General features: G+C 47.7%; 1 protein-coding gene across 3 annotated transcripts in view; it reads left to right on the top strand.

Annotated features, from left to right (window-relative positions):
- Positions 1–3,569: 3,569 nt before the first annotated feature.
- Positions 3,570–21,946, top strand: part of LOC137432048 (microtubule-associated protein RP/EB family member 3-like) — a 97,936-nt gene continuing 79,559 nt past the window's right edge. Inside the window, exon 1 of one of the 3 annotated variants that reach the window (XM_078783166.1) lies at positions 3,570–3,674. The gene's annotated coding sequence lies outside the window, so the exon portion shown is untranslated. The remainder of the gene's footprint in view (positions 3,675–21,946) is intronic. The other 2 variants (XM_078783167.1, XM_078783169.1) reach the window with 2 other exon arrangements.

Genomic DNA, 21,946 nt, shown 5'->3' with positions numbered 1-21,946 from the left:
GCAGGAAGTTGGGGTGTGAAGAGAATGACAGAGATCTGTAATCTGGTGGTGAAAGAAGGCCGCATTCCAGTGGATTTGGAACTCAGTACCTCGTCCTCTATATAAGGGAAAGGTGGCCGTCTGGACTGGCTCGTATCGAGCGATAAAGTTATTGGAGCATGGAATGAAGGTATTGGAAAGGGTGTTGGAGAGGAGGATAAGGAAGAAAGTGAAGATCGATGAAATGCAGTTTGGATTTATGACAGGAAGAGGAACGACAGACGCACTTTTTATTGTAAGGCAGCTGCAGGAGAAGTGCATGGAGAAGAGGAAGAAGTTGTTTCTTGGGTTTGTTGATCTGGAGAAAGCATTCGATAGGGTTCCACGGGAAGAAGTGACATGGGCATTGAGGAAGTTAGGAGTGGAGGAATGGTTCATCAGAGTCGCGATGGCAATGTACGAGAGAGCGCGCACAGCTGTAAGGACGAAGGACGGGAACAGTGGTGAGTTTGAGGTGAAGGTGTGAGTGCATCAGGGGTCGGTACTAAGTCCACTACTATTTGTAGCTGTGTTGGAGGTGCTGGCTCGGAACGTAAAGGAGGGTTTACCGTGGGAGTTGTTGTATGCAGATGATCTGGTGTTGATTGCGGAAAGTATGGATGGACTGAAGGAGAAGATGAACAAGTGGAAAAAATGTATGGAGACAAAAGGTCTGAAGGTGAATATCGGAAAAACGAAGGTGATGGCAAGTGTTAAAGCATGTGGTGAGGTGGAAAGAACTGGGAAGTGGCCGTGTGCTCTGTGCATGAAGGGTGTCGGAGTGAACTCCATTCAATGCACAATGAGTGCTGAGTGGGTTCATCAAAAATGTAGTGGTCTGAGAGGGTCATTAACCAGTGTGGCAGCTACATTCAAGTGTAAGGTGTGCACAGAGGGAGCTGCAGATGGAGGAAATGTTGAGTTGGATCTTGGAGACGGCGTGAAGCTGGAAGGTGTGAAAACATTTTGCTACCTCGGAGACATGCTGAATGGAGAAGGTGGATCAGACTCGGCAACGGTTGCAAGAGTGAGATGTGCATGGAAGACGTTTTGGGAACTGAGTGGCGTGCTGATGAGGAGGGGACCCTGCTCGAGTGGGGGTTAGCCTTAAAATTAATGAAAATTAGGGAAAATGGCCTTAAAATGCATGTTGTTGTTTTGTTTGTTCCCTGCTAGAGCGGAGGTTAGCCTTGCGGGCCCCATGACGGTCTTCTCTATTTTGCCCTATTTTCTGCATCTCCCCTTGTTAACCCCCTTGCCCGCATTTCTTCTTCCACCACCTTTAGCCAAGACTTTCTCGGTCTTCCCCGTCCTCTACTTCCTTCTACATTCATTTCCATCACTCTTCTCAACCAGTCACTTTCATCCTTCCTTAACACATGACCAAACCATCTCAACCTGTTTTTCTTCACAGTCAAGCAGCAGGAAAAATGGGAAAATTTTCTGGCAGGGAAAATGGCCTTAAAATGCCTGTTTGTTGTTGTTGTTGTATCGCTCCATACCTCATCCCTCAGATCGGCAGTCTGCAGACCTGGACAAAATGACAGACTGGTCAAACAAGTGGAACATGTCTTTCAATCCTGACAAATCTCACACTCTCACTATGTCTCTTCAAAAAAACCGTCTGGACAACCCTCCCATCTACTTCTCAACAATCCTCTCCAAGAAGTTCTGTCACTCAATCTCTTGGGTCTCACAATCTGCCATGATCTTTCCTGGGAAAAACACATTTCCAAGCTGGCCTCCAAAGCCAGTCGCCGACTGGGCATCCTCCATCGTGCGAAGTCCTTCCTTGGCACACCTGAGCTCCTCACCACATACAACGCTTTCATCCACAGCTCAATGGAATACTGTTCTCCCTTCTGGGCTGGTGTTCCTGCTTCACACCGAGCTCGGCTTCATGCTGTTGAAACCAAAGCTTTCAGAATCATTGGAATCTCCCGCGATGAAGGTAACTCTGAGGGTCTTTCACTTACTCACCTCAAGCAGGTTGGTGGTCTTTCTGGCTTCTACCGACTCCTCTCCGGCCTATCCTGCCCCCTCCCCCCCTCCCCCCCCCCCCCCCCAGCTCTGTCTGTGCTCTGTCCCACAAATATTCCTACAGGTCACACAAGATCTGCAAGTAACCCTCTTATGGTTAAACTGCCAAAACCAAGACTCTCCATTCACCTTCACTCTTTCATTCCTCTTTTCTCCCACCTCTGGAACAAACTCCCTCACTCGCTTCAATCCCACTCCTCCCTCCAGGACTTTAAAACAGCTGTTCACCACCATCTCTTATCTTCCTCCATGCAAAACCTTGATCTCTACTACCCCCGTTAATTCACCCCAGATCCACTTTTTTTGAAATCCCAACTTCTTTCTTTCCTTGAAGTCCCAGCAGAGTCCATGTGTTTTATACCTCGCATCCTCCGCCTTCCCATGCCTCCTCTTCCCAAGCCCTCTCCCTTACATAGATCTCCCGATGTCCCTGTTCTCTGCTGTTATACTTGTGTGCTTCCCTCTCTCTCCTCATCTTGTCTCCCGCTCCCTTGATCATGTTTTTTGTGTCAGTTTGTTTTTATGTGATTAATGTTGGATCTTACGCGAGCCTCGATCTTGTACACAAATTTTTTTTTTCTTAAAGACGGCTTTGGTTTACAGGTGGGCGATTATTACCTCCGTCACCAAAGGTGGATGGAGGTTGTTTCCACCCCTGTCTGTCTGTTTGTTTGTGAACAATATATCTCAAAAGGTTGTGGACGGATTCGGACTAAACTTGGTGTACCGGTTGGGTGTCTGACAAGGACGATTCGATTCGATTTTGGTGAAGATCTGAATATGAATTCTGATATGAGGATTATTTAATTTTTAAGTGATTCTTCACCATTGGGAGATCGGGACAAAAACGATACATAGCAGGATATCTCAAAAAGTTGTGCACGGATTTGGACGAAACTTGGTGGACCGGTTGGGTGTTTCACAAGGACAAACAGATTAGATTTTGGTGAAGATCTGAATATGGATTCGGATATGAGAATTGTTTAATTTTTGACGACATTTTCATTCTTCACCATTGAGTGATATGGCCAACCAGGTGGAGGTTTGCTCTCCACTGAGTGCCCTTCTGGTTTTATCCATGTTTCACCTTTATGCCGACGCACATTGACGCTTGTGTACATGAAAATAATAATCTTGTCCACACTCCTCCATTGTCTCCACAACTCGGAGAAGCTGACAAAACGATAGTCGTAATAAGACAACACAGATTGAATTTGCCGCCAAACATTAATTACCACGTCTTCCTCAATACATAGCCCATACTGCGGTTGTGAAAACATACCTCCTCTCACCTTCGGTTGCAGAGGTAACAATGGTATTTAATCATTCTACTAAGTAAATACAGAACGACTTGTATATGTTTTACCTCATCCAATATCATCAAAAGGCACCGCCTCGACAATAGCTTGAAGGAGTTCCTCCATTGTGGGAATGGACGGCGTGCTCCTCGCTGATTGGTTTGTCAGTGACGTAATCGTTGCGCCGACCAATAAGGGGCTCGGCGAGTGGGCGTGGCGCGGCTGCTTTTCTTTCAAGTCCCGCAGTATCGAGGCTTGTGTAGTTGAATAAGGGAATGCTGTAGTCGTTCTCACAAACAAATCGATTGCTCTGCTCAGGTGAGTGTAGGTTGTTAATAATTCTCTACTTAAGGTTACTTATTAGTGTTACATATAATGAATGGGTGTGCCTATGATGTTGAGAGTTGGCACGGGCTGACGTGGTCGTTGTACTTCCACAAAAGATATATTAATAATTATTATTATTACACATTGTCTAAAGTAGCGAATGTAGTTTGCTGTACTCGAACTCGCGACGAATACGTCACGTGATCGGGAACATCCGTGCGATTGCCGCTCCGCGCGTCCTCATGAATACATACATATACATGGCGGTTGATGTTGCTTTGAGCATGCTACGTATAAGAAAAGAGCAGGCCATTGCCTGCCGGTGCAAAATGCAAATGCTCAGTTTGGGGTTTGTAAAATTGTTTTCACCTGTCTGGAGATCGACTGCATTCGGGGAATGACTGAGGTGAGTATTGTCCCAAGTTGCCGTAATTTCTGGCTAACCTGGAATATTCATTCGACGTTGTCGTTGAAATCGCCGTTATACAGCTGCACATTAGACCCCACGTGACTGCTATCCAGTGATCATGAATATCGAGTTGCCATGGCATGATGGCATACACATCCCGGAAGCAGGGATTTTAGCTAAAAGCTGGAGGGAGATTTGATGGAGCGTTTAAAAAAAAAAATCGATCATTTAACCGAAACTTGCCTGTTTAATCCTCAGTTTGATCATCTTCTTGTTTTTTTTTTTTCACTTGGACAAATAGTGTAGATAAACAATAGAGCAGGCACAAGCAACTCAACAGGGTTTTTATTTTTATTGTGGTATGAAGAGGATTGTTTGGTGAGGAACGAACAAATACTGACAGCAAATTCATTTGGACAACATTCATGCATCGTGTAGATACGGAGGACGATTTAGCGATGTACATTTATTGGTAAATTGCGTTTGTTATTCTGTCTGCTTGTTAATATGTCTGCTTGTTAATAATAATATGTCTGCTTGTTAATATGTCTGCTTGTTAATATGTCTGCTTGTTAATATGTCTGCTTGTTAATATGTCTGCTTGTTAATATGTCTGCTTGTTAATATGTCTGCTTAATATGTCTGCTTGTTAATATGTCTGCTTGTTAATATGTCTGCTTGTTAATATGTCTGCTTGTTAATATGTCTGCTTGTTAATATGTCTGCTTGTTAATATGTCTCCTTGTTAATATGTCTCCTTGTTAATATGTCTCCTTGTTAATATGTCTCCTTGTTAATATGTCTGCTTGTTAATATGTCTGCTTGTTAATATGTCTGCTTGTTAATATGTCTCCTTGTTAATATTGTTACAGACACGACTTTGATGTTAGGGTGGGCCGAGCGGAATGGCCGCCGTGTCCGCACAAGTTACCCGATTATACTCGAACGTTGACTAAATCGCGCTATGCTAAATCAATGATGGAAAAGACACAACGGCTGGATTAAAATGACACGACACCAAGGGTTCAGTTCTCAAGACCTCCGGAGGAGGTTATATTAGGGCGGAAGGTCAGATTACAACGACAAGAGGGACAGCATAGGAAGACAGGCACTTAGACACACTCTTATAATAGCCCCGACAGACGACAGATAAACAGGACAAAAACTGACTCACACGGGGATTGATGGCAAGGAAAGGCAGAATCGATGGCTCCAGGTGCACCTGGGCTCAGGGCAGGATCGACCCGGTCCGGTCTAGAGATGCGGGGAAGTCGCTCTCAGCGCTGGAAGGTCGCGACTTGTCTTCTTCAGTCGGGGGCGCATCTCTCGTCACGTCCGGTAAGTCGCCGCGTATATCCGGCGGGGAGTGACACGCCCTCGGCTCGTTAGCTCCGCCCCAGATGGAATCGGCCCGTTGCTTCTCATTGGGTGCGTGCGGGGGGGGGTTACCTGCTCCGCCCTTGACGAGGGGCTGACAGGGAGCCCCTTCGTGGTAACCCCGTCGGAGCGCACATGGGTAATGGCGGCTAACCGAGCCGGAGTGAGGACGCACACTCCCCGCGCGCGCCGTTGTTGTAGTTGTTGTAGTTGCTGTTGTAGTTGTTGTTGTAGTTGTTTGGGGAAGAAGATGGGAGGAGGTTTGGGAAGGTCCTAAACTCACTACTGGTGCCATATAATCGCATTCTGGTGCAACGAAGAGTCAGAATTAATGGAAACGAGTCCTTAACTGACATAGACTAAGAATAACTAGCAAGATGTCCGAAAGTTGTCTACGTGAGATGCGGTGGACCTGGGCACGACATTTAATGGGGGAAAAAGGGGAAGGTCGGTTCTACAGAGTGTTGTTTACAGACAATGGGACTAGGGAATGGGGGATTGGGGATAGTTGGGGAGTATTGGGGAAATAGGGGAGTATTTACAAGCGGATATTGAGGCCAAGTCCCATATCCGCAACATTGCACCCTTCTCTACCCTCGGGGCGGCCCGACCCGATAAATTTTTACCTATTTTAGTGTGGCACTCAGATGTAGTTCCCTCTACTATTAACTCTACCCTGAGTGCGACAGTTTTACAGATGTTCACAAATGAGTAAATATGTCCCCCTGCGACGTTGCACCCTTCTCCTCACAGAAACACACCCACAGGATAACCGAATCCGGAAAGAATTCGCAAACTAAACATACAGCCGGTAGGGAGCATTATTTACAAGACTACGCTGATATTTACACTACGATCCAGGACCTGTTTTTGGAGGAACACATGCAGATGTTATGCATAGTGTTACATATTTATGTGAATGTATGTGAATTACCATTCAGGTTGCTTATCCGTGTGTATTATATTAAGGGTTGTTGTGATTGGAGGGTCAGGAGCCCTTCTGAACCGGTGGCCGGAAACGGAAGTGGCCGGAAACGGAAGAAGAAAAGACACGAGGTAAAAGAAGGAGGTTTGGTCTTCCTCGCCCGCTCCGACGAAAGGTGGGATCGACCTTGCGCTGCGTGAACAAGCGGCGTTCCGAAACCCGTCTGGCGAGAGGAGTTACCTGGACGCGTAACTACCTTTTGACACGGCAAGTCACCGTGAGTGCGGGCACGGAACCAAGCGTCCGGCACAGTTTGCCCCGTCTACAAGGACGCGTACGGGTCGCACGTTGGGGCCTCGCGCGCGTTGCAAACCGCGCTTGGTTTTGCCCCGTCTACAAGGACGCGTACGGGTCGCACTTTGGGGCCTCGCGCGCGTTGGAAGCCGCGCTGGGTTTTGCCCCGTTGCTTGGCAAGGGGGTGTGCGCTGCAGCAGCTGTCCCCGGTACGATACCTGCCCGGTGGAGGAACGTCCACCCGGGGTTCGTTCAACCGCCCGAGTGCGGAGACGCCGACCAGTAGCAGTATCTTGGTCAGGAGGGGCCCAGAGACATTGTGAGGAGCAGAGACCGAAAGGGGGTGTGAGTACTCACCGGGACACACATGTATAAGATGGCCATCTTAATCATAGGGAATTGATTGTGAATTGGGAATTGGTGATGATTATGTATTGTTGATTGCTCGGGGAAAATCTCCGTGGTTGTGTCCTTGAAATATTGTTGATGGTTGTGTCATTGAAATTGTTTGGTATCATTACCATTGAAATATATCCTTGAACGTCAGTTGTCTCTGGGGTGAAATTCATATGGCTTGCGTGGCGAAAGCGCATATATAATACAGCTTTCTGGCGAAGTTCCTCTCACGGTCCGGGGGTCACTGAGACCAGGTATTCACCGAGGGGACCACGTAACAATAGAGAGAGCACGCATGCCAGCATCGATACACCAACCCACGAGTGCTCTGTGGCCTTACGGCCTTTAATAACGTGCAGAGCACCCCTTCCCAGCACCAAAAGCACCACCCCATCACACAGTCAGCACCATCCGGTGCAGTCACCATTGTTCAATGAATAAAAATAAATTCAACAACCCCTAACCCTGCAGGTGTCTCTTGCTCTTCGTGTGGTGCACGTGGCCTTCTGGCTTCTTTCAAAAAAATAAAGAAAGGCGCCAACCGCGTCCGTTTCCTTATTGTGGCCTTCAGTGGTGTCAACTAAAAGTGGTTCACCTGTATGGCATAGGTGCCACGTTGACCCATAGGTCCATCCACGGGTGGTGCTTGGCCGCATAAGAACTGCGGTCCATGGTGGGTGGCCACAAACATTGCGGTCCATATGGTGTATCGATCCAGGCAGCAAGCAGCGAAAGTGCAGGCCCACAACTGCGAAGCCAGCACCTCTCTCTCCTCTCTCTCTGCCCCAAAGCCAGATCCTCGGAGGTGGGAGACAAAAGAAGCAGACAAGTGAGTAAGGTGGTAAGGGCGCAAAAGTGCACGCAATGTAAGGTAATGCACACTGGGGGCACATGGGAACCAGGTGAGACAGGTACGTTCCTACCGTACGCCCCCCCCCCCCCCCCCACCAGGTAACCTACATGGCCCCTCCCTTACCCCTTACTGTATCCCCAAAACACAACACTACCCATAAACATCTACTTTACAAATCAACAAACATCCCTACTGTCTTCCCCGTTCCTCCCATATACCAAATTCGTCTTCTCTCCCTCCTAACCAATCAAATTTGCCATTTTCAACTTTCATCAAAATTTGCCATCTCCAACTCAACATCATAATTTGCCATTACCAATTCATCATCAGTCCCTCCTAGGGAGGGAGAGATGGAATCACCCCAATGTCTCATCCACGTCGTGATGCGTCTCACAAATCCTCACAGCAATTCTCATTTCTGCAACACAAACAAAGAAAACACAGGTGTGGAGTCATCATCATTACCACAGGTAAGTCGCTGCGTATGGTGCGACAGGTTCATCAATCCTAACTATTTCCTAAATGACTTTACAACTTTACACTACCCGGGGTCTTTCTCCGGCCAAACCATTGGCCCTCTTACACTATGGGTTCTAAAAACCAATTCCCATTGGCCAAACTGTGGTGCTTTCCAATTTGGGGTCTCACTCCCCCGATTCATCTCCCGGTGCCCTCGCACAATTTCCGGGCTGTGGCGTGTACCTCTCCCAGCGGGTCTACCCACCTGCACACCTCCACCACTGCAGTTGCCTCCGAGCTTACCTGCTCCTTACCCTAACCTAACTACCTGGGGAAGGCCCTCTGGCGCTCTCCCCACTCGGTGCCCTCTCTGGCACTGGGCTGCCCGATCCACACCCGGGATCCTCAGGCACCCACTCACAACTACCGGCTCCCAGAGCCCACCTGCGGCCTCACCTGGCCGACATCCTCACAGTGGTGGAGTGCCCAACCAACTACACACACTAACAGGCTACACGCCCAGCCATTTCCACAACACTAATGCACCCATCCGCAATACCATTCTGCAACCGCACCACAAATGCCAATATCCAACCACAATTTACCTATACCCTCTACCTAACACTTACACTACCCGCCCCGGGTACTCGTGAAAGGGGTCCACTCTTCCCCCATCCACACCTTCGCACCATGCACACCACTCCGTACCACTTACTCCAACTCTCTCCACACACCTGTACTTGCACACCTGTGCTCTCACACCTGGTGCCACCTGCACCCTTCTCTCCCCAAGCGCATTCGCGCTGATCCACAACACTCATTACTCACACACTGCTCCACACACCTGTCCAGTTGCACACCTGTGCAATCACACCTGTTCGATCACACCTGTTCAATCCTCACACACACGGCATCATCTCCTCTAACTACTCCCCTCTGAAACTTGCGCTTCCCAGTCGTCCCTTTAAACTATTGCGCGCCCACGTCATTATCATCCACCCTAATCTACCTGCGTCCCCACTACAGGTATCGGTCACTAACTAAACTTAACGTTACCTAATGTCATCTTCGCTAGATCCCTACAATATAACCTAACCCACCCGGGCTAGTTTTCACTGCCATCAACCCCATAAGCTATTGCTCCTTTGCCCCACCATGGGAAGGGTGGCAGGGATGCCCCCCCTTACCCACCGGGCCCATCGCTCACTACCAATTTTGCACATCAAATTTCAACAAATCAAAAATTTGCCAATCACTGCCCATCATCTGCCAATCACTACTGCCAATCCTTTGCCAATCATCAAATTTTGTTTTTCTCTAATTTCGGGGCCAAAACACTAACCTCATCACCCAGTCTACTCACTAATGCCTCTCGGTGCGCCAATTCCCGTCCAAAGCCCGGCTTCGTAAAGCCAAGCCATGAATGCGGGTTGTTTGGTGCCAGTGGCTGGACACGTCCCGCATTCGGTGCAGGGACGGGGGCTTACCCGGGCCGAGATCCCACGCACCACCTCGGCGTGGAGCCATCCAATTGCCCGATCTCGACCTGCCGGCACGTCTCACCAAAAAGTGGTCGCCATGACGACCCTTCCTATCCAGCTGCCCGCTCCGCCTAGTGGAGCACGGACGCGGCCGTTCAAAGCGAGGCCCGGCACGCACCGAGGGCCCGCTTCGGCTAAAAGTCGACCTAACCTCTAACCTGGTTACCGTCGATGCTTCACCTGGACGCTTACACCCCGCAGCCCGTTCCTTGCTCACACATCCAGCCGTGCCCATGCTCCTCGTACCTTTCCTTACACACCCAGGTACTCTCATTCCACTCACAGCCTTGGTCACACACCTGACCACCGAACACTTTGGCACACATTCGTTGGTCGCACACCTCACCAACACACCTCTTCACGCCCCCTCCTCGGTCACCTCCTCTGTGACAATCACAGGTGTGCTCTCATTCGCACACCCAACCGCGTGCCTCACCACCAATTCCAGCGTGCATTCCCACTCACGCTCTACCATTCCAGGTGTGCATCCTTTCTCACCCGTCACAACCAACTCACGCTCCGTGTCACTCTCACTACTCTCACCTCCATTCTTGACAGCACACTCACCCTTACTCTTGACAGCGCACTCTTTCCTCATGCACCTGTCCGTCACACACCTTTCTCGCGCACACTCTCCCGTTACACCCTCTGTAACACTCACCACAGGCGTGCATTCTTCCTTGCCTTTGACAGCGCACTCTTTCCCCATGCACCTGTCCGTCACACACCTTTCTCGCGCACACTCTTGCGCACACTCTCCCGTCACACCCTCTGTAACACTCACCACACCGCGCTTCCATGTGCTCCCTCGCACACGCGCTACGACCGACTCATTCTCGCCAGCACCCTCACTCCTTGGCACGCACTTTTTCCTCACACACTCCAGAGTCGGACTTTCTTGCACACCTCCTTTTTCGCACACCAGACCTGTCGCACACTTCACCAACGGCCTCTCACGAACACCCGGGTCCATTTCGACCCCCAAGCTTCTTAAATCCCCTGGCGCATCATACGCACGACCATATTGGTCACCACTTACACCGGGTCCTCTTCCTCTTCGCTTCTCCTCCATCACCTGCGAATCCCTCATCCGGTTAATGAGCACATCATCACGATCCGAACACAGACTTTGGACCAATTCTTTTATCTCCTCTTTTATCTCTTTCTTATCCCCTCTCCGTCGCTTCTTAATTTCGCTCATCCCTTCTTCCACTTCTTCTAATTTCTGCTTCACCTCTTTTATTCCCCGGTACGTCTCCTCAAGCTCGTCCTCCAAGGCTACCTTGACCGTTTCCATGTGCGTCCTCACCTGCCGGTCCTTCGTCTCCATTACCTCTATCACCTCGTCCAACCTCGTTGTCAGTCCCTCACGTACCATCTGACATTCCCTCTTCGTCGCTATCAAGTCATCTTTTAGTTCTTTCTGTGTCGCTTTCAACCCTCCTAATACCGCAGTGTTCCTTTGAACCTGCTCCGTTACTTCTTTTTGTCCCTCCGTCAGCTGTTCCACCTCCTGCGTCAGGTCCTCTATGCCCCCTTGTAACTTTACAGTCCCCTTTCTCACCTCCTTCTCCATGTGCTCCTTACAGTGCCTCACCTCCTCGCGCACTCCTCCGACCTCCTCACTCACTCCTCTTCTGATCTCCTCTCCCATCACTTGCATCTCCTGCCCAGATGCCACCCTCATCTGCTCCATTTCCTCCCTGTGAGCATCCAGTTTGGTTTCTACCCCCATTCTGACCCCCTCTATCTGCTGCCCCATTTGTTTAACTTCCCTTTCCGCTTGGTCCCTCATGTCCCTCAATTTGCCTTCCATACTGTTTTCTAACCCCTCTAACCCATTTTTCACTCCCTCTATCTGATTCTCCTGGGCAGCCATTCTATTTTCTACCCCCATTAACCCATTTCTCACCTCTTTTATCCCGTTGTCTAACCCCTCAAAATTATTGTCTAACTTCCCAAATTTCTTGTCTAACTCCTCAAAATTATTGTCTAACTTCCCAAATTTCTTGTCTAACTCCTCAAAATTATTGTCTAACTTCCCAAATTTCTTGTCTAAACCCTTAAAATTATTGTCTAACCCCTCACCGGTACCCCTCGCTTCGTCCCTCATTACCCCCATTTGGCTTTTCAAACCTCTAAGTTGGTCTCCCAATTGCTCACCCATTTGTTCCATAAGGGCCCTCATTTGCAACATGAAAAGGTTCGGATCCACCAGGGGCGCTGCCACGGTCGCGGGCGCGGTGACCAGCGAGGCGCCATTTTGCGCACCCGCAATGTCGGGCGCAACGACGCTAATTTGTGCGTCTGCTACCCTCGCTGCTTCGCTCTCCTCGCGTCCCTCAATTTGGTCCTGGACCGACCCTGCCTCACTCTTCTCTACCGGACCCCAGCTGTCTTGATCCGCCATAGCGCGACTTTCAAAATTCGGGTTTTTATTTCCGTAAAACAAAACAAATTTCGGCCGCTCCAAATTTTGACCAAATTTTTTTTTTTTTCCTCTATTCGTTTTTTTTTTTTAAATTTGGTCGGGCCTCGAATCCCACTCCCAGACACCAATTGTTACAGACACGACTTTGATGTTAGGGTGGGCCGAGCGGAATGGCCGCCGTGTCCGCACAAGTTACCCGATTATACTCGAACGTTGACTAAATCGCGCTATGCTAAATCAATGATGGAAAAGACACAACGGCTGGATTAAAATGACACGACACCAAGGGTTCAGTTCTCAAGACCTCCGGAGGAGGTTATATTAGGGCGGAAGGTCAGATTACAACGACAAGAGGGACAGCATAGGAAGACAGGCACTTAGACACACTCTTATAATAGCCCCGACAGACGACAGATAAACAGGACAAAAACTGACTCACACGGGGATTGATGGCAAGGAAAGGCAGAATCGATGGCTCCAGGTGCACCTGGGCTCAGGGCAGGATCGACCCGGTCCGGTCTAGAGATGCGGGGAAGTCGCTCTCAGCGCTGGAAGGTCGCGACTTGTCTTCTTCAGTCGGGGGCGCATCTCTCGTCACGTCCGGTAAGTCGCCGCGTATATCCGGCGGGGAGTGACACGCCCTCGGCTCGTTAGCTCCGCCCCAGATGGAATCGGCCCGTTGCTTCTCATTGGGTGCGTGCGGGGGGGGTTACCTGCTCCGCCCTTGACGAGGGGCTGACAGGGAGCCCCTTCGTGGTAACCCCGTCGGAGCGCACATGGGTAATGGCGGCTAACCGAGCCGGAGTGAGGACGCACACTCCCCGCGCGCGCCGTTGTTGTAGTTGTTGTAGTTGCTGTTGTAGTTGTTGTTGTAGTTGTTGTTTGGGGAAGAAGATGGGAGGAGGTTTGGGAAGGTCCTAAACTCACTACTGGTGCCATATAATCACATTCTGGTGCAACGAAGAGTCAGAATTAATGGAAACGAGTCCTTAACTGACATAGACTAAGAATAACTAGCAAGATGTCCGAAAGTTGTCTACGTGAGATGCGGTGGACCTGGGCACGACATTTAATGGGGGAAAAAGGGGAAGGTCGGTTCTACAGAGTGTTGTTTACAGACAATGGGACTAGGGAATGGGGGATTGGGGATAGTTGGGGAGTATTGGGGAAATAGGGGAGTATTTACAAGCGGATATTGAGGCCAAGTCCCATATCCGCAACAATATGTCTGCTCGTTAATATGTCTGCTCGTTAATATGTCTGCTCGTTAATATGTCTGCTCGTTAATATGTCTGCTCGTTAATATGTCTGCTCGTTAATATGTCTGCTCGTTAATATGTCTGCTCGTTAATATGTCTGCTCGTTAATATGTCTGCTCGTTGCTCCGCCTGCTCGTTGCTCCACCTGCTTCCTACTCCGCCGTTATTTGAAGCGTTATTCAATAGCGGATTTCACTTATGCAAGCACGGGAGGAAGAGAAGAAGAATAAGAAGCAGGAAGCTTTTACCTGACGGTCCGGCGCGGCAGCCCCAAGCAGTCTTCAACCCTGCAAAGTAACTCAAGCAGGAACGGGTTTAGAATATACAGTGAAAATAATACAAGGGTTTATTTACAACGGAATGCCGGGACAAAGGAAATGCGGTAAATAATAAATGTTCTAAAGTGGAGCGCTCCCACACCAGACGTCTAAAACGCACAAGGGAGGATATATGATAATAAAGGGGCCATGCGCGTGTGTGTGGGCTTATCTCCAATGGCTGCTGTGTCAGGGATCGTCAGGCTCCAAGTGCAATCCGGACGCGGCTCCTGTTGGCGGGAAGACTGCCTGACCTTGGCGCGCTCTCCAGGCCCCACCATCCATCTTGAGCGGTAGGCGTGCAGCTTGTCTCCCAGCCGCTTCGATGAGATCCAGCTCTTCGCTTGTCAAAGGAACACCATCAGCAAGAGTCGAGGACAGAGGTGAATGAGAGGGGCAAGAGGGCAGCAGGGAACAAGGTCCGACCATGAAGGGTCCAAATGAGAGCGATCCAAAACAAGAAGGTCCAAACGAGAGGCCAAGAGAGAAAATGGCCAAGAGAGTAGGTCTCCTCGAACCTTTAACGTCAGCTTGTGACGTCACCCGCGCTTCTCCTCCAATCAGCGCGTCACTTCTTGTTCGCCTCAGGTCCTCCTTGGTCCTCGCCAATCTGTTCTCTGCTTCCTTTCACCAATCAGTGGCCAGCTTCTTGCCCTTTCCTTGACCAATCAGCGGGCTTCATCCTGCCTCGTCTCCCTATTGGTGGTGTCTCGTCCAATCGCAGCCCCTCTAGGCGTTTCCATTGCCTGTTTGCTCGATGTTCCATTGCCATGCCGGCGCAATGTGCGGGCTCTTCCTGCCTGTTCTTCCGGTGAGTTTTATTGTAGGGGGGAATTTAATTAGTATGTTTGTGTGTGTGTGTCGCTATTGGCCCTTTCCTGCTCTATGTGTCTAGTGCGTTGCCATACGGGACAAAGGATAGATCACCAGGTCTCACACACAGGGGAATTAGCATAATCCCTACTCTATTTAACACAAGGCCATCCTTGTATGACCACAAAGATACACTTGCGCGAACAAACCGCCTTTACAAACTTATTACATGTGGGGTTCCCTATCACGATAATCGGAGCATGATACCTACACAGATCTACCTGAATCTATATATCACTCTACCACAAAATTCATAACAATACTATAGTATAAATACATAAAAATATAATGTTGAATTACGATTGTATTGAGATATTATCAAACCAGTGAACTGTCACATGTTCCCTTCCGGATTCAGGAGCAAGTTCCGTGTCAATCGCATTTCAAAATCATAATTATATTGAGGAATTTCTGGAACCTCCTACCTACCTTACGACACCTGCTGGGATGCCAAAACGTTCCACAGAAAGTTATTATATTTCCTTTTAGTAAAACGTGAAGTCATTCAAGACTCGCATAGACAATTAGGCACAACATTCATCAGCCAGATGAACGTTTTATTGATTTCTGCCAATGGCAAGGTGAATGAAACGGAAAAACGATGGCTAACCAGTTTACATCAAGGATGTCTGAAAGATACACAATGACAGATTATAATCATCTCAAGAGAGTAATAATTGATGAATCAATTTCTAATAACGATATCGTGACCTCCCCATAACACTTTTACATGCTATGGTGTAACAATAAATGACTAACTTACATGATGTGGCCACGACCAGCACGTTATTCACACAGGATGGACAGAAGAGGTCAGACTATTCAAGATGACCGTAATATCTCTGTAGTGTGGATATCAACCTGTATAAACCACATGACAGTTGCAGAGTTTCTTATCTGTTATGCAAACGAAGCCTAAACGACACATCACCATCGCTCATCACTGATGCATACACAGTGATGCTTTATTACTGATAGTGGTTTAACTACTAACAGTTGATGCCGATTCTCAAGGTAAAACGAGTACATCAAAAGCGGGGCTGTCAGGCATTCCCACAATTTGACGTATAATGTTACTTCATTCCATAAATAATACAATGTAAGGCGGGTGTCTGGCGCCTTAAAACCAGGCTTGCCCCGGGTAGGTGGAACTCGTTAGCCTTGGCCGGCAGTCTGCCGAGGAGAAGGACAACTCTGATTTCAAACCCGGGTGAGTGGTACTCGTTAGCTTTGATCGGCAGTCTGCCTAGGGGAAGATCAACTCTGATTTCAAACCCGGGTGGTACTCGTTAGCATTGATCGGCAGTCTGCCTAGAAGGACAACTCTGATCCCAAACCCGGGTGGGTTGAGCTCGTTAGCCTTGGTCGGCAGTTTACCAAAAATGGTGGTAGAGGCACTGTTGTCTCCAAGCAGACTAGTTAAGCCCTCCCAGCCCTTTTTGTTCTGTGAAGAGACAACCTTCTACATTTGTCTTGTTTCAGTGCAAGGGCTGGTTGTTCTGCTTTTGAGGATCATCAGTTTATCGTTGCATTCATGTACACAGCCCTTTGTTTGACAGCCTGAAACCGATCGCTCTGAAAGGTACACTGTTAAAAACGTGCTGCAGGTCATTGCCGGCCCTTTAGTACAGGATCCCGAACTTGATGGTAATGAATTGAGAGGCTGATCCATCAGCGGGCGTAAAATGCCGGGTTAGCTGCACTGCCATGGACATGCATGGATGGTGGCCCTTGCATCTACTTCCGGTTGCTTTCCCGAGGCCAGCAGCGTGCCTTTGCTACGGCTAGGGGTTCATTTGGGCTCTTGATGTCTCCCATTGTGGCCTTGTGCATTGGTAAACTTGTGATCCTGTCCTTTTTGTCCCCCGTCGCACCGCGCAGCGAAAGGGGGACTATGGTTTTCCCGTGTGTCAGTGCGTGCATGCGTAAGCGAAGGACCGAATTCTAATTTGGTGTGTGGGTGCAACCCACCGTCAAAATCCAAGATGGCCACCGCCATGTTTGTCTGACGCCATGTATGTCTGAACCTTGTGAGCGGAATATCTTGAAAAATAAGCGAAGTACCAACTTCTAATCTGGTGTGTGGGTGTATCTAGGCATAAGGAAGAACGCTATTGAAAATTGGGTCGCCATGTCAAAATCCAAGATGGCCGCCACCATATATATGTCTGAACCTTGTGAGCGAAATATGTTTAAAATAAACGAACTACTAACTTCTAATCTGGTGTGTTGGTGTATCTACGCATAAGGAAGAACGCTATTGAAAATTGGGTCGCCATGTCAAAATCCAAGATGGCCGCCTTGCATCTTCCACTTTGTCCACTCACATCACTTCAACGACGGGGGACCTAGGCGTAACGCTTGTTTCCTCTTCTTTTTTCCCTCCATTTATTACTATTACTATGACAAAGCAATATAACGAAACTCGTTCTCAACCTGCATTTCGAGCCCCTCTACCAAGGGTACCTAAGTCTACACCGTTAAGTATCTGCTATATTAATATCAGGGGGGTTCGTGGCAATTTCTCTACCATCCAATCCTTCTTGAAACTAAATTCTCTGGATTTCCTTGCCCTTTGTGAAACTTGTCTCCACACTGAGGTGTTATCTGAATCCTTTGCAGTGCTTGGCTACATCTTCCATCGGCTTGATTTCCCACCTTCACTTGGTTTGTGTATTTATGCAAAGGCTTCTTTACCACTTGGCCGTGAGGTCTCCCTTGAGGATAGGACACGAGTTTGTGCTTTCACTTAGTACTTTTGTATTCCACTGGCTACCAGTATTTTTTGTATCGCTCTCCATCATCTCCCAATTGTGCTATTTTCGATGCCATCACTGATTATTGATATGGCGCTGTCTCGACACCCAACTGCTAATATCATGGTCTTTGGAGACTTTAATGTTCATCACAAAGAATGGTTCGTCTACTCCCACAACACAGATGCTCCAGGTGTCAGTGCATTTAACTTTGCCGTGTCGCATGACCTTACTCAGATAATCTCAGCTCCGACTTGAATACCTGATTGAGCTACTGATTACAGGCATCTTCTTGATCTGTTTTTGTGTTCAAATCCTGGGGATTGTACTGCAAAAAAAATTCCCCACTAGGAAACTCTGATAATGTCAACATTGAAGTCCAGGTTTCTTATTCTTCACCATCAACTGTTGTTCATCCTGTTTATCGAACTGTCTTCCAATATAGCAAGGCTGATTGGGATGCCTTGCATTCTTTTCTTACTGATGTTCGCTGGAACCAAATTCTTCATTGCAACACATCTGAAGCTGCCAAGGAAGTTACTGAGTGGATTCATGTTAGTATAGACCTCTTTATCCCTTCTCGGACATACCAAGTGAAACCACACTCTCAGCCATGGTTCACTCTGGCTTGTTCTGCTGCTATCGCCCATCACAATCACTTTTTTAAACGGTATCATCGTGTTGGCTCGAGTGAGGCACATCATTTGTTTCGCCTTTCGAGCATCCGCTGTAAACGGGTCTTGGAGAATGCTGAGCGACGATATGCAGAATCTATTTGTGATTCTCTCTCTAATAAACAGCTCGGTTCCAGAGATTTTTGGAGAATTGCTAACAGCATTGTCAACCGTATTGATCATCGATTCCTGTCCTCTTCAATTCCTGTCCTCTTCAATGGCCCTGAAGTGCTTACTTCTCCTATTGATAAAGTTAACCTCTTCATTCAGCATTTTGCTGCAAACTCTACACTTGAAGACCACGGACATCCATTGCCTAATTGTCCTTCCTGTCCTGACATCAGGCTTCCCACTATCATCATCACACCTAGGAAGGTTGTTAAGATCATTAAAGGGCTTGATATATCAAAATCTACTGGACCAGATATAATCCCTGTAATTATTTTGAAGATGTTCCCTTGAACTGTTTTCTGTTTTCTCAAAACTGTATTGCTTGTGTCTGTCAGTCTGTGTTTTCACTTAGCTGGAAGCAGGCTTCTGTAGGCCCTGTCTTTAAAGGCTCTGGTGAGAAATCTCATCCTGCTAACTATCGGCCAATTAGTCTTCTGCCCATTATAAGCAAAGTGTTTGAATACACAACAACAACATGCATTTTAAAGGCCATTTTCCCTGCGAGAGCGGGGGTTAGCCTTGCGGTCCCCATGACAATCTTCTCCATTTTGCCCTATTTTCTGCATCTCACCTTGTTAACCCCCTTGCCCGCATTTCTTCTTCCACCATCTTTAGCCAAGTCTTTCTCGGTCTTCCCCGTCTTCTACTTCCTTCTACATTCATTTCCATCACTATTCTCAACCAGTCACTTTCATCCTTCCTCAACACATGACCAAACCATCTCAACCTGTTCCTCTTCACAGCATCAATCACAGGCTCTATTCCCATCATCTTTCGCAATTCATCATTTGTCTTCCTCTCTCTCAACGATACTCCGCACATCCGTCGAACCATTTGCATTTCCACCCTTTCCAACCTTCGTTGCTGCTCTACATTCATTACCCATGTCTCGCTCCCATAAATCATAACACTTCTCACACATGCAGCATACACCTTTCCCTTCAGCTTCAACGACACTCCCCTCATCAGCACGCCACTCAATTCCCGAAACTTCTTCCATGCACATCTCACTCGAGCAACCGTTGCCGAGTCTGATCCACCTTCTCCATTCAGCATGTCTCCGAGGTAGCAAAATGTTTTCACACCTTCCAGCTTCACACCGTCTCCAAGATCCAACTCAACATTTCCTCCATCTGCAGCTCCCTCTGTGCACACCTTACATTTGAATGTAGCTGCCACACTGGTTAATGACCCTCTCAGACCATTACATTTTTGATGAACCCACTCAGCGCACATTGTACACTGAATGGAGTTCACTCCGACACCCTTCCTACACACAGCACAGGGCCACTTCCCAGTTCTTTCCACCTCACCACATGCTTTACCACTTGCCATCACCTTCGTCTTTCCGATATTCACCTTCAGACCTTTTGTCTCCATACATTCCTTCCACGTGTTCATCTTTTCCTTCAGTCCATCCATACTTTCCACAATCAACACCAGATCATCTGCATACAACAACTCCCACGGTAAACCCTCCTTTACGTTCTGAGCCAGCACCTCCATCACAGCTACAAATAGTAGTGGACTTAGTACCGACCCCTGATGCACTCCCACCTTCACCTCAAACTCACCACTGTTCCCGTCCTTCATCCTTACAGCTGTGCGCGCTCTTTTGTACATTGCCATCACTACTCTGATCAACCATTCCTCCACTCCTAACTTCCTCAATGCCCATGTCAATACTTTGCGTGGAACCCGATCGAATGCTTTCTCCAGATCAACAAACCCAAGAAACAACTTCTTCCTCTTCTTGTTTGAATCCTTGATCAAATAACAACTCATGACTCATCTGGAAATCCACAATCTCATAACTGATGTCCAGTATGGCTTTCAAGAGTCAAGGTCTTCTGGTGATGTTCCATCCCTAATCGATGAACATGTGAATAGGGATTTGGATCATCGTGGTGAAGCCAGGGGTTGTTGCACTCGACATCTCGAAGGCTTTTGACAAAGTGTAGCACAAGGGCCTCATCCATAAACTAATATCATGTGGTATTTCTGGAAGATTGCTTGATATAATCTCTGACTTCCTTAAAAATCGCAAAATCTTTGTGGTACATGAGGGGCAGTCATCCCCCATCCATAATATGAATGCTGGTGTTTCTCAGGGGTCTGTGTTGGTCCAATATTGTTCTTGTACATCAATGATCTGCCTGATTGGATACTTTCTCAGTTATGCATTTACGCAAATGACTCAACACTGTATACTACCTACCCAAGAACCTTGTCTCGTCCTACCCGTGACCATGCCAGTACCACTCTCAATCAGGATCTTGAGAGTGTGATAAACTGGGGAAAAGACTGGCTTGTTACTTTCAACCAAAACAAGACCTACTTGTTTGTGTCCTGTTCAAGATCAGCATGTTTTCTACTCTTGTCTCTGGATTCTTCTCCTTTACAGGAACTCCCTGTTATCCGTCTGCTTGGATTGGACATCAGCTCAAATTTTCGCTGGGAAAAGTACATCTCTGGTATCGCTAAAAGAGCCTCACAGCGCCTTGGCTGTTTATTTCGTGCTCGGCGATATCTTTCTCAAGCTGCTATTCTCCATCTATACAAGGCCACTATACGACCTGTTGTTGAGTTTCATTGCCATATTTGGGCTGGTGACACAGCCTGTCACCTATCTTTTCTTGACAGAAGCCAGTGATGTGCTGGCATTTTGGTGGGACAGGAGTTGGTATCATCCCTGGAACCTCTGTCTGCCACTCTGTTGCTTTCTTGAGCCTTTTCTATCGATATCATGGAATGTGCTGTGAGGGTCTTTCACAGGTTGTTCCACCTGCGCATATTTTCAGTTGCTCTATGCGTTTGGCAGTTTTTTCCCATTCATACACTGTATCTGTCTCGAGGTGTAAGACTAGGAGGTATTCTTCTAGTTTTTTTTTTTTTTTCCCCCCTACTGCATCACTCTGGAACAGTTTACCTGCATCTTGCTTTCCTCTGTCCCAACCTTCCTCACTTCAAGAGGAATATCAATAGATGACTCCTTTCTGTCTAATATCTATACTTTTCTTTCCTTTGCGTAGCCCTCACCTCGAGTGGCCTTGTAGGCTTTGTGGTGGGCAAAATCCCATTAAAAAAAAAATTAATGTATCTGGTATGAAATGGACAAACAGTGTCAGCTTACAGCAAGTGGTTTAATCATAATAAGCCATCATGTAGTTTATATTACTGATCCATTTGGCATGCAACATGGCATTTTACACACAATTACGGTGATTGCATGATAACAGGTGATCTGGTTTAACATCTATGTGTTTGCAACCACCGTAGATATCCTGTAAATTGATAACAATTTCACATCCTAAGTGATACTCGGTAGGACACCTTTGATATAGTGTTGGTACTCTTTGGCCTACATGTCCCAATGACGAAATTGCATTTCAACACGATGCCAGAACAACTACAAAAAAAAATCGCTCAATAATGATCACCCATACCTTCAACATCAGTATCTCTACTCATTTTGGTATTTACAGAGGTAAAAATGACTCTTACCATGAACATTTCGGAAAATATCGA

Source organism: Myxine glutinosa, chromosome 8 (assembly GCF_964187855.1).
Source record: "Myxine glutinosa chromosome 8, kmMyxGlut1.1, whole genome shotgun sequence".
NCBI lineage: Eukaryota > Metazoa > Chordata > Myxini > Myxiniformes > Myxinidae > Myxine > Myxine glutinosa.
This window is presented reverse-complemented; position numbering and strand designations above follow the sequence as displayed.